The sequence below is a fragment of the Anabrus simplex genome, chromosome 6, assembly GCF_040414725.1.
Source record: "Anabrus simplex isolate iqAnaSimp1 chromosome 6, ASM4041472v1, whole genome shotgun sequence".
Taxonomy (NCBI): Eukaryota; Metazoa; Arthropoda; class Insecta; order Orthoptera; family Tettigoniidae; genus Anabrus; species Anabrus simplex.
The window spans coordinates 269,695,599-269,709,363 of record NC_090270.1 but is presented as its reverse complement, the minus strand read 5'-3'; the positions used below and the strand labels follow the sequence as shown (position 1 = coordinate 269,709,363).

The 13,765-nt window shown below is 39.0% G+C and overlaps 1 protein-coding gene across 1 annotated transcript in view; it reads right to left on the bottom strand.

Annotated features, from left to right (window-relative positions):
• The window catches only part of LOC136876441 (ATPase family AAA domain-containing protein 2), a 456,642-nt gene that overhangs the window by 277,985 nt on the left and 164,892 nt on the right, over positions 1-13,765 (bottom strand). The gene's annotated exons all lie outside the window — the stretch shown is intronic.

The window sequence follows — 13,765 nt, the reverse complement described above, 5'->3', positions numbered from 1 at the left end:
TTACGGGCGGAATTCATAGACAGCACTTATACATAAGTGCCAGATTTCATTTCATATTACCTATTTAAGTGTCCCACTTATTGCTATAAGTGGACCTCCCACACACACTTAAGTGACTCACTTATGTTGCAGCAAGATGGAGGATGATTTTGCTGAATATGTTGCATTTCATTCAAAGAATACTTTCCGTGCACACAGTAGAGATGGAAAATCTGGTCGAAATGAAATGTGAACAACAATTTAAAGAAGGTTTCGTTTTAATTAAGTGAGAGTTATGAATATTCGTGTTCCTTTGACTGAGAGAGTGAACATAACTTCTAGAGGACTCACTACCTCACCGTTAATGAAGATAATGTTTTGAGATTTTATGCCACCTCTTAATTTCAGGTTATTATTATTATTATTATTGATATTATTATCATCACCATCATCATGACCGGTATTTTGCTTAATTAAATGTGTTACAAGTTGATAAGTTACCAAGACTGTAGGCCTATGGAATAGTAAAGAACTATACTGAGTTATAAGAAAAATGAACGTGTTGCACTACTACCATTTATTTTACGGTTGATTTGTGCTAAGTATATCAGGTTAGTCAACCAATCGTTTGCCGGTATATATCAGAAGTTTCTAATATTATGGCATCGCACATCAAAACATACTAATTATGGGGAAGTAATTAGGCCTATTACAACGTAACGGCTACGGATATATTTGTCAAATCATTAAAAGCGTTGCAGGGCTAGATATTCTACATTTGGATGAATATTTGTATAGGTTCGAGTGCCTGGATAACTATAAACATATTATATTAAGAAGAAAATTAAACTCTGGGCATTTTCATAGTTTGCACTGTCCACAACAAGTTTTTCTCACGTCATTCATATTCTGATGAGAAACTGTGTCGGTCTACTTGTTCTATATTATGTGCATGTACTGTACTTCGATAAAAGTTCTTGCAGGTGCCGTCTCAGCTCGCTGTTTTATTATCCATTCTGATAATCAAATCCAATATAGACGATCTTTTAACCTCAAAAATTTTGCGCGTACGCGCGACGTACTTCGATAAACAAAACGCAATAGATCATCCCACTATTCGGTAGCCAGAACTACACGATCCAGGAAGCATGGGCATAATATACAGCACTGCCACATCTCCAGTGATACTTACTGTATCAATGAGTGTGCTCTATAAGTGCTGTCTATGAAATGTAAACTCATATAAGTTCTAATCTGTAATGGAACTTCATTGACGGTTTCCACTAGATTACTACAATTTACTATGCATCTGTCTTCCACCTAACACAGCTTCTCATATTTTTATATGCGGCTCTTCCGACCCCTCTATAATAAGGCAAAACACCAGCCAACATTATGAAACAATAATGAAGAAAGGGACCGCTAGATTGAGAAGATATTGAGAATGCTGCTATTTCTAAAACCTTAAATTTCATGGTGTTTTTTTCTCCTTATCACAGGCTTTTCGCCTGCAGGTTAATTCAGGCTTGGTTTCTCTCAAAATGTTTGCTCCCGCTCTCCTCCTGACCAGTTTGATGTGATGGATTTCCACTAAGACGATTTTGACAGCGATTTCAAACTGTTTTGTGATTTTTATAAACCAATAGTTTGTAAACTATGAGGTCCACAACCTCACCATGTGCTACTATCATTCATTTCCATCTACATCATTTGTTTTCTCATTCCCTTGTTTCTTAGGTTAACACAGTTTTTAGTATCTATTATTATTTCAAATTAACACCTGTTTCACTGAATTTTGTCACAATAAGTTGTTTTTTGCTCTGCATATTGATGTAAATATTGTATATTTGTGCTAATTTTGTTTCCGTATAGGCTCTCTTTTGTTTGTTTTTTCATTTGCGCTTTCATTATGTTTTTTAGCATTTTTTCAACTCATATTATGTAAATTATTCCAACCCCCCTAATTTTTTTCACTGAAGATGGCTCAAACGAGCTGAAACATGTCTGATCTTGTTTACTCCGTCTAATGACGGAATATATGATGTATTGATTTGGAGGATACTTTCATTTTTCGCCATTGTAAAGTGAAAACCGTCAATACGGAATGATTCTAATATCTTGTAATGCATATAGTAAGTCATAAAAAGTGCCCACAGCTTCATCCACAGAGTGGGACTCTAATCATATTCCAGGGGCACAGGGATAAAATGTCCCCCATTAAAGAAAAATCAGCTTTCTTCCACGCAAATATGACTGTTTTGTGCTGTGAAGCGAAATGTCCTTGGCATAGGCAGGAAGATTTCGATGGCTTGGTGATCAGAGTGAATTACATTTTCAGTTTTGACACACTCTCCACTTTGAAGTAATTCGTTTGAGACTAAAATTAAGTCTAGAAAATTATCAGTCCTAGTAGGGTAATCACAAATCTGACTGAGATCAAATTCATTAATAATTTCTAGAAATAAGAATACCTCCTCGCTTCTCTGTTTGATAATGTGTTGTACTTTTGACGACTCATCAGTTTTCCAAGCTAATTGACTCAAGTTAAAAATCACCGCACACAATAACAGTGACCCGTGAGTTGATTACAGATGTAATGTTTCCCAATGTTTGACGTAGGTCGCTAAGCCGGTCGTACACTTCATCTGGAGGCAGGCAGCAGCACACAATGAAGACAGCACGACCGGGTTGAGGGTTGACTTTCACTACTTTACACTCCCAATTCCCAGCAAGCTCAGGCTTCGACACTGGTCCAAGGTCAGACTTCACTGCTAGTAAAACACCTCTGCCATCCAGTTTTACAGTGTTCACGGAATTTCTGTCTTTACGAAATACAATGCAACTCTCCGTTAATATTTCAGTATCAACTACAGTTTCGTTACCCAACTTTCGCTGATACAAATACAGTCATAGTTCCCTTCACTCAGTCCAACATTAAAGTCAGCAAGCGACTTACGCATACTCCTTACATTTTGATAGAAAAATGTCATACCTTGGTTGCTATGGTTGTGACCTAGGTTCAGTTGTACATCTCCGGAGAGCGCTAGCAATAGGACGGCTATTACATAGCTGGATACCTGCGGACGAGCCGGCCTCCCTTGGCCGCGGGCGCACCTTTCACTTTGGTGTGGCGACACCGAGTACCTCGAGCCGTTGAGAGAAGCCACGAGGCCAGATAAACTGCATTTATTAATCACTACGACTCTTTCCCAAACTGTGTCTCGCGCACTGTCACACTTAAGAAAACTGTAATTACATTGGCACAAACGAACCAGACCATAGACGTATTTAACTATCAAGAACACCTCAATAGCAGCTACAGTACTTTCCTATTCACTTCCTTTCTGATCTTGTCCTTTCTGGTTGTTTGGTTCATGGTTCTAATGAATCTCATTTCAGTTGCTTGGATTCTACTGAAGTCTTTGTTTAGTAGGCTACATGTCTCTAAACCGTACGTGAGGATTGGTACGAAGTAAGTGTGGTACATGATTGCTTTCGCTTTCTGTGGTACTTTGCAGTCCCAGAGGAGATTACTGGCTTGACTGTAGAAGTTTGATGCTTTCTGTGTCCCGCCGAGTATTTCCTGCCTAACAGATTGTGCTTCCGAGGGATTTGAAGTGGGAAGCTGATTCGATTTTTGCTCCTTCCAGAAATATATTTGAGCTTGTTACTTCCTTGTTGATGGTCATTTCCACTGTCTTTGTTTTGCTCATCTTCAGTCCAAAATTTTTGAATGTGTTGTTCCATTCATTAAGTTTCTTCTGAACTTCAGCCTCTGTCTCTCCCCATAAAAGCACATCATCAGCAAATACTAGGGCGTTTGGTTCACTGTCCATTTTCTTGATAGATTTGATGACCTTGTCCATTACTATTATGAACAGGAGTGGTGACAGAGCACTTCCTTGTTGGACACCTATCTTTGTTTCAAACCATTTTGATCGTCCGTTGCCTATCTGGACACAGCTGTAGCACTTCTGGTATAGCATCTTGACTTTGTCAGTTAAGTACTTTGGCACTTTTAGGTCTTCTAGACATTCCCATATCTTGTTTCGAGGAAGACTATCATATGCTTTTTCAATGTCTACAAATGCAATCGAAAAATTTCTACCGTATTCCCAGTACTTTTCTGTCAGCATCTTTATTGCAAAGATAAGATCCACAGTACTTCGACCTTTCCTGAACCTGTGTTGTTCTTCCTCAAGCAAAGGTTCCACTATCTTCCTAAGTCTTGTTTCTATGATCTTTTCCAGCAGCCGCAGTGTGTGTGACAACAGCGTGATGCCCCTGTAATTTCCACATTTCCGTCGGTTGCCTTTTTGAACAGTGGGATGATGACTCCTTTACTACAATCCTTAACTATTATCTGTATGTTATTCGTATTGCGACGTTAGAGGTGAAATTCTTGGATCGTCGCAAGACGGACCAAAGCGAAAGCATTTGTCAAGTATGTTTTCATTAATCAAGAATGAAAGTTAGAGGTTCGAAGGCAATCAGATACCGCCCTAGTTCTAACCATAAACGATGGCAGCTAGCGAACCGCCGAAGTTCCTCCCATGACTCGGCGGGCAGCTCCCGGGAAACCAAAGCTTTTGGGTTCCGGGGGAAGTATGGTGGCAAAGCTGAGATATAAAGGAATTGACGGAAGGGCACCACCAGGAGTGGAGCCTGCGGCTTAATTTCAATCAACACGGGAAACCTCACCAGGCCCGGACACCGGAAGGATTGACAGATTGAGAGCTCTTTCTTGATTCGGTGGGTGGTGGTGCATGGCCGTTCTTATTTGGTGTAGCTATTAGTCTGGTTAATTCCGATAACGAACGAGACTCTAGCCTGCTAAATAGTCACATCCGGTATCCGTTCGTGCTACCGGCGACAACACATCATCTTAGAGGTACAGGCGGCTCCTAGTCGCACGAGATTGAGCAATAACAGGTCTGTGATGCCCTTAGATATCCTGGGCCGCACGCACACTACACTGAAGGAATCAGAGTGTCCTAGTCCGAAAGGACCGGGCAACCCATTGAACCTCCTTCATGCTAGGGATTGGTGCTTGCAATTGTTCCCACAAACGAGAAATTCCCAGTAAGCGCGAGTTAAGCTCGCGTTGATTACGTCGCTGCCCTTTGTACACACCGCCTCTATTATCTGTATGTTACTTTACTTTATCTGATTAAAAATTGTTACGTTGCATAAGTATAACAGTCAGGAATGTTATTCTGTTATTATGACGACTTAGTGTGTGCAAGCTGGAAGTATTTTAAAAGCCCAAGATGTCTTGCTGGTATAAAGTGAAAGATTACTTGATGTATTATGACCAAATATTGAATGGAACAACACGTTAACTGAATTTTTGAAATTAATTGAATACACAGCCACTGAAGTCAGTATTGAATGCTATGTACTGTGGTAGACTTGTGATGAACTCTTAAGTGGTTCTAGTCCCAAGGGCATAGGAATTTTAAAGATTTTTGATCAATTTAATGGCATTAACACTGACCAGTGTGATTATTAAAAATTGTGATGAAATTTTAAGATAATTCTGAGAATAATAAAATGAAAATCTGGGTACTGATAACAGGAGGCCTCACAGTAAACAAATTCTTGCAGTGAAAACATGATGTATCCTATTAAGCATATAAGATATGAATTTGAACCAAAAGGATTAAGTGTGAAGTACAATATTTATTTTGATTTTAGAAGGTTTTCTGGTGTGAAATACACCTTATTTGGTGTGGATATTATATCTTACTATAAGGAAGGTTAGCATGTATTATATCCTTACATGTTTAATTAGTGGAAATTGAGTGTGAAGTGCACTTAGAAAAGGTTATGAAATTTTAATGTATATAGTATGACCATGTATTTGAAAGATATGATTTCTTAAAAATGAACCTAGTTGCGTGTGACACTGTGCCATAAGAGAACCTTATTTTAATACAACAAGATTACTTACTGATTTTGGGTTGTTATTTTAAATTTGTATTTTGGTGTTGATAATTTTATTCCTTTCTATTTCTTTAAATTATCTATCCAGTATGATAATAAACCTGTATATTCCCCAACGCTTTCTGATTTCTTGAATGGACCTCAGTTCATTTTCCTCTTTGAAACTAGGTCGATTATATTGTTTATTTTTAAGGTAAGTCCTTCGTGATATCTTTATCCTTGGAGTTCATTTTTGTTGCCGCCCCGTGATGTAAGGGTAGCGAGCCTGCCTCTCGCCCGGAGGCCCCGGGTTTGATTCCCGGCCAGGTCAGGGATTTGAAAGGTTATGTGATTAGGATTGAAGAGCTATCTGACGGTGAGATGGCGGCCCCGGTCTCGAAAGCCCAGAATAACGGCCGAGAGGATGCATCGTGCTGACCACACGGCCCCTCGTAATCTGCAGGCCTTCGGGCTGAGCAGCGGTCGCTGGGCAGGCCAAAGCCCTTTCAAGGGCGTTAAGTGCCGTGGGGTTTTTGGTTCATTTTTGTTTGTGTTTCCTTCCCCTTTCCAAACCATCTAGCACCAATACCTTGCCAACTAGATTGTGGGATACATAGCCCATGTAGGAAAAATCTATTGTTTTGATTACGTCTTGTGGTATGGTGCGGTACAAGTATGACCATATCCGGCTCTACAGACAAATAGTTAGCGTGCTGGCCTTTGGCCCAAGGGGTCTTGACAGGGTCGCAGATTTTAACCTTCCTTGGTTAAGTCCGCGAAAACTGGCGAGGGTTGGAATATTTGAATTACAAGATGGCTGTTCATTCGAAATCACGTAATGGAAGTCCGATTTCTGTATTACAAAGACTTCGAAATTAAGAAGGTTTTACTGTATTGCAAAATTAACATCATATTTCACCAGTGTGCATTTCACGTGTTCACACTGCATGAAAAGAATTATCCACCATGGTCGTGTTATTGTCCAGTCAAAAGAGAGCATGTGTGAGAAGTGTTTTAGACGTGGAGTGATTATTTAAAGTTTAAAATTTCATTGTCCCGTATTGAAGAATATTACAGTTAAAAATGAAATAATTGATAAAGAGATTCAACCTATTCAATACAAAAGAATAAGAAATGTAGTGAATTACATTCTTATTTAATAATAAGTAGAAGTGGTACCGGTTTCGACCCTAGTCCAGGTCATCATCAGCCGATTAAAACATGAAAAACAATGCATAGGAAAAGGAGATAAAAGATCAAGTACACTCCAGATCAGTAGAAGAGGCGATAAAATGTAAGTCACTTAAAAGAAAACAGTGCACAACAACTTAGACTAACATTAAATTCACCCTCGAATCAGAACACAACCAAACTCTTAACTTTCTAGACTTAACTATCACTAGACATCCTTCTTCTTTATCTTACAAAATATTCAGAAAACCAACCCAAACAGCAACCACAATACGACAAGACTCTTCGCACCCTCAAGCACATAAACGTGCTACTTATAACAGCTTAATTTTCTGTGCCTTCAACACCCCTATGTCTAAAAAAAGATTTAAATAATGAATTGAACACCATCCATAACATCGCTAAATTCAATGGCTTTAACAACTCCTTCATAAACCGCATCATCAACAAATTCAAATACCGTCCTAAAACCACTTTATCTTAAGACATAACAAAACCAACTGCATTTTCCACTTTCATTTTCACTCAAGATGCTTATAAAATAACTAATATTTTTAAAAAAACACAACATGAACATTTCTTTTAGAACTAACAATAGAAATCTGGATATTTTACACAACTCTAAATCACTAAATAAATCTAATGCTTTTTCTAAATCTGGAGTGTACAGATTCAAATGTAACAACTGCAACTCCTTCTACATCGGACAAACTGGCCGCAACTTCAATATCAGATACTCTGAACATATAAACGCCATTACATGACGAATATAAGAACCAAGTGTGATGACTCATCGAGTTCAGGCGCGCCCCGCCAGGCAGCGCTAGAGTTTGGTAGCTCCACAATACCTATCAGCTGGTCTTAGGAATGGTGACACAGGACACGTATTACTCCGTAACTGATAAGTATATACACTGTCTTTTATTTTTTTAAATGAGAGATTACAATTAAAATACCACGGCAGAGAACAATAGAAAAATATCATACACGGAAATAAGAGCTACGACTTTCATCACATGTTGCGAAAAGCACAAGTTACTCGAGTGTATACATACATAAATAACAACTCCCAGCATATTAAAAAAACACCCATGAACCATTTAAAGGTAATACTCTACTTAGCATCTCAGTTTGTCGGTTACTGGACTTTCGGAAGCGTGCGTGAAGATTTGGCGGATGTTCGAGATTGTAAATCTCCCCGGATTTCTTTCGCTCTGAAGAAAAATCGGCACTTCAGACAATGATAAACAAGTCTGGGGATTATATCCATAATATGTTGAAGACAGCAGCCAGCACCTGAAGGATCAAATGAAATTTTGTCTATAGAATCGATACAATCAAAAAGTATTTCGCTCCACATCGATTTTGAGTTCAGTTTTTCACTGGCCTGGAAAAGAATGTCACATATACTTTTCGAAGGGCGTGTTAAAAACACTTCATTATTGCTTGAACCATAGTCTGTTATTTCGGAGAGAACTGAGAATGTACTTTGATTATTGTCACGTAGAGAATGGGCACAGGGCGAACACTTTATAAGTGATTAACAACGTACCCAGCCAAATGGTACATTTCACACTTCTCAATCGTAGAGATTCGAAATGTGTATTTCAAACCTGCTTCTCCAATACATTAATTCTCGATTTTGCTAAGTTTAGACTGGATCTAGCTCGAATTAAATTTCGATTAGCATTTTTTAGGCGCCTTTTGAGCGATAATATTGCCTTTTCGGCATCAGAAAGCACACTAGAATAACCCAAATTTTGGTCAACATTAGACTGACCTTTTAATTCTCCATTTGCTACTAAACTACCGTCTTCAATCTTCTTTCTTCTTCTCCTAGTGGTGTATAGATTCTTTTTCCAGTTGGGAGTTTCACGGGACTTAATCTCACTTGAAAGGTATTTCGGCAAATTAGGGAAAATGTGAGGCACTGCTCCTGGACGTAATTTCCATCTCTCACGAGGCATAACCACGTTTTCACCATTCACTATAAAGTTATCTGATTTTACTATCAAAACGTCAGAGAAATGAACTTGACAAATTCTACTATTACGCGTTAACACAGTATCCTTTCGTGGAATAGCTCTGGCCCATTTTTCAAATTTATTTCTATCCTTCGGTGGTGAAAAGAATTGTATACCATTAACTACTCTACCATAGCCTGACTTACAGCCCGGCACAAAACAGTACGGCACGGTGAACTATTAATTTAATCAGGCCACATAACACACTTGCTTTAAGTGCACAACACACAATGAACTGAGTTTAGGAACTGAAAGCAAAGGAAATTCAACTTGTTGACTTGAAATATCTCACACAATAACATCTCCCCGCACTTTCAAACATATGGTTTGCCGGTCTACTGAAGCACGTGTTGGACACCGACGTTTGCAGTGCTCCCAGTGGCGGGTCCACAAACTACCACGCTATAACAGTTGAGTCATCACACTTGGTTCTTATATTCGTCATGGCCATTAAATACAATAGATTCCCCACCATAGGACAACATATACAAGACTCCAAGCATAGTTTCACCAATATTGAAAAAGACATGAAAATACTTAAAATCATTTGTTTCCAGTATTGCGCTTTTTACTATATTTTTTTCTCTTCACAATTGTTTTTTTCACGTCAACTGTTCTAAGAATTCTATAGGAGCACAATTACTTATTCAATTATACTGAATTATATTTATCTATATACTTACTTTCCCGCAACCGAAGAAAATTACTGGATCATTAAGCTATTCTCCATTTTACTCTGGCGTTTGAAACCACAGTGCCTGATGTTAAATATATCGCGCTGATATGACTTTGTGCCTGACAGTGTTTAAAAACTAGCTCATTTAACCGTTCTCCGCTATTCATAAACATTATAAGACTCTGCCTAACACTGCGTGTGCCATACTGCCGCTCAGAAAATTATGCACCGTTTTCTTTTAAGTGACTTACATTTTATCGCCTCTTCTACTGATACGGAGTGTACTTGATCTTTTATCTCCTTTTCCTATGCATTGTTTTTCATGTTTTAATCGGCTGATGATGACCTGGACTAGGGTCGAAACCGATACCACTTCTACTTATTATTAAATAAGAATGTAATTCACTACATTTCTTATTCTTTTGTATTGAATAGGTTGAATCTCTTTATCAATTATTTCAATTTTAACGTGGAGTGTGACGAACTTGTAAGTAATTTACGAGAGGATTCTAGTGATGCAAGAGACAATGAATCTTCCCATCTAAAGGGAATCGAGCCTATTGCAAGTTCAGATTAATGAAATACCTGTCACGTAAGAAGGCCTACTTGATCACTTTCATGGAAAATATATTTCACAGCAGTGATAATGTATTTTAATCATCTCGGATAAAGCAGCCCGTAAGTTAACATGTTCATATTTGTGTAAAGACCACGTGCACCTCACGGAGTGATACAAAATGTTTGTTTATGCCCACGTTACTCTTTCGATTGAAGGAATTTTAATTCATTTCAATTTCTTTTTCAAAATGAGCCATCCTCAAATGAGGGTGCGTGCATTATTCGGGTAAATACGGTATTATTTCTTAAAAATAATTCACGTCTGACTGAAATGAATCCTTTTTGTAAAAAGCTTGAACGATATTTTAACGCTTGGGGACCAGAATTGAACCCAAGACTTCAATGGATACGAATAATATGATAAAACATATAGGCTGAAGTTGAGACGAGAATAATAGTTTGTAATCCACAAGGTAGTCCAGGATCTGATTGCGGAATTCCACCAAGTTTCGGGGATGCTGACATCTCGTTTTACCTGCTGTTCCAATACGTCCCACAGATTTTTGATTAGTCAAGTGATTTTGCAGGCCAATCGAGATGTAATAGCAGATATGCCAACTTTCAAGAAAGGCAATTCATAATGCACCCGCTAGGGCACGGAGGAGAGGGGGGGGGGGCGGCCGTAGAATTTTCTCTCCGAGATTTTACTAACTTACATATCATTGAAAAATCAATTTAAAAAACACAATTCCACTAGATGTAACAATTTAAAGACTGGCATATAAAGAGTGTATGATTCTTGCTAAAGTAACTGGTGGTCTGTAGTACATATGTGAGTGGAGGTTGAAGGATCATTTCTTTTGTTGAGTACTGTACTTTGTCTCTTAGGAGCTTGTAGTTCATGTTTGGTAAAAGTACATTGGTGACATGCTTTTTCTTTTGATATCATGTGCATGCCCTGCACTAACAGAACACTTAACAGTTCATACTAGCACTGAATTCAGTCTTGTTATTCTTCTTCATCACGCGCATCTGAAAAATCGCAGCTACACACACCACAAAACACGTGCGAATGAGATTTTGAGAAACGCAGTAAAGAGGGTCATACATTCAAGTATTCCTCCCTAAATTTTTGAACTATTTTTGGTGTATTACCGTACTAGCGTCACTAGTCACGGTAACGTCATTACACGTATTTTTCTGCACAAGAAATCGCTTCATTATTTCAAACCTTTCCAATTTCGTAACATACGATTAGCATATATCCTAGAAGAGCAATATATGTAAATTTTGCCAAGCAAAATCGCAGTAAATACTTCAACATTCACGCACACAGTATTCACAATGACACTGAGTTTGTCACCACTTTGCTGCCAAAACAAAGACAAAAGAACTCGCATACTTTGCATTAAGTCTGATCATGTGACGAACAGAGACAAAAACTCAGCAACATATACCACTGCACACATGCCTATGTTTTCGGTACTAGAAGCACACACTGCGTTCGGCACGTGAAACCTCGAAATATTCTTAAACGAGCGACACACGAAATGGGTTTAAATAATTAGTGAGAAATCCGAAAATAATATTCTGACAATTCAAGCTGTAATGGCATTCCTTGTGTATCCTTTTGAACACCTCATACAGTTAGATTTTTTTTTTTTTTTTTTTTTTTTTTTTTTGGCGTCACACCGACACATGTCTTATGGCGACGATGGGATAGGAAAGGCCTAGGAAGTGGAAGGAAGCAGCCGTGGCCTTACTTAAGGTACAGCCCCGGCATCTGCCTGATGTGAAAATGGGAAACCACGGTAAACCATCTTCAGGGCTGCCGATAGTGGGGTTCGAACCCACTATCTCCCGATTACTGGATACTGTCCTCACTTATGCGACTGAAGCTATCGAGCTCGGTCAGTTAGATTTAAAAATCAACAAAAAATCGTAATTTGTGGTGTGTAATTCATAAAGGCGTAACTATGGTGGGTGAGGGTTCATAAAACCAGTCTCATATGCGTACAGCCCAACGAACTTTGCTGATGTCATCTCCAAACATCAGGGTATCAAAAGCATACTCATCATGCAGATTTTGACTAAAAGGCAAAACCTGAACATCCAGAATGTTTAAATAAACATGCTGGTTCGTGTTAGTAATCACCTCAGTGAGGAGACCCAAACCATGATACGAAAAACACCCCCAAAACATCACAGACCCACCTCCGGCTTGAACCTGACCTTCCGCACATACAGGATGAAATGTTGCAATTGGTTTTCAGTGCACTCAACAAGGCGCGTTGTTGGAATACAGACAAGAAATAAATTAGTCAATCCCATTACAATCAGCCAGTCGACCACTGTCCTCGTTCAATAATTTCTAGCCCACTGAAGATGCGCAGTTTTATGTGCCTGTGTGAGCAATGGCCTCTTATGAGGTGACCAACTCCAAATGTTCAACGCATGCAGTTCCCATCGCAATGTTCTCTCACTAACGGGTTGGGATAGACCTCCATTCACTAACTGCAGCAATTTCTGTCGGGTTTGGAAGCGATTTTGATTCACAAGCCATGAATCATGTCTCCGGTCTTTCTCAGTGAGGATATTTTTCTGACCACAATTCCGATGTCTGTTTCGTGGCCACATGTAGTACACCACTGCTTGTAGACATGTTTGAATAGTCCGCTGTGAAACACCAACAAATCCAGCAACTTCACGCACTGTATGGCCATGGGCAAAGCCAAATACAATTGCCCTTTCTGCCAATCTGTCACATCATTACACATACCTACGTTAATGTACACTGTCCGCTTGAAATATCAATGTCTCGCTGATCGCTACTGCCTTATGCTCACAAAGGCAGTGCGTGTGCGGTTGAGAACAGGACTCGTTCGGTGCTCCACCTGTACAGGCTTAATGATCCATCTGTGCGTGCGCACTAAGGGACTAATATTTTCCCCGGTGAACCTATGAAGATAACGTTGGAATTCAAAATAACATATTGGAGCAAATATGCATTTAAAGAAAGAGGGTATTATTATGTGCGACAAGCTTCAGCAGCCAGCACAATTCCCATCCCACTGCCAGATGGGGCCTCTTTCTTTCCATTCCTAACCCGGTTGGATGACTGGAAAAAGGAAGTGGATTTTCAGGAAGAGGAAGGAATTAGGAACTGGAATAATGTATCAAGTGAAATGATCCATAAATTTCCAATTTCATTGAAATCATTTAAGAAACGACTAGGTAAAGAATTGATAGGGAATCTGCCACACGGCCAACAGATCTGTATGGAGATTAGCAGATTTCGATTGACTGATTAACTATAGATGTGGCCCATGAGACATCGCCAAAGTTAATTACAAGCCATTGATGTAGAAAAGTTCAGGATGTTCTGATCAATTTAACTGAATTACGTCCCATC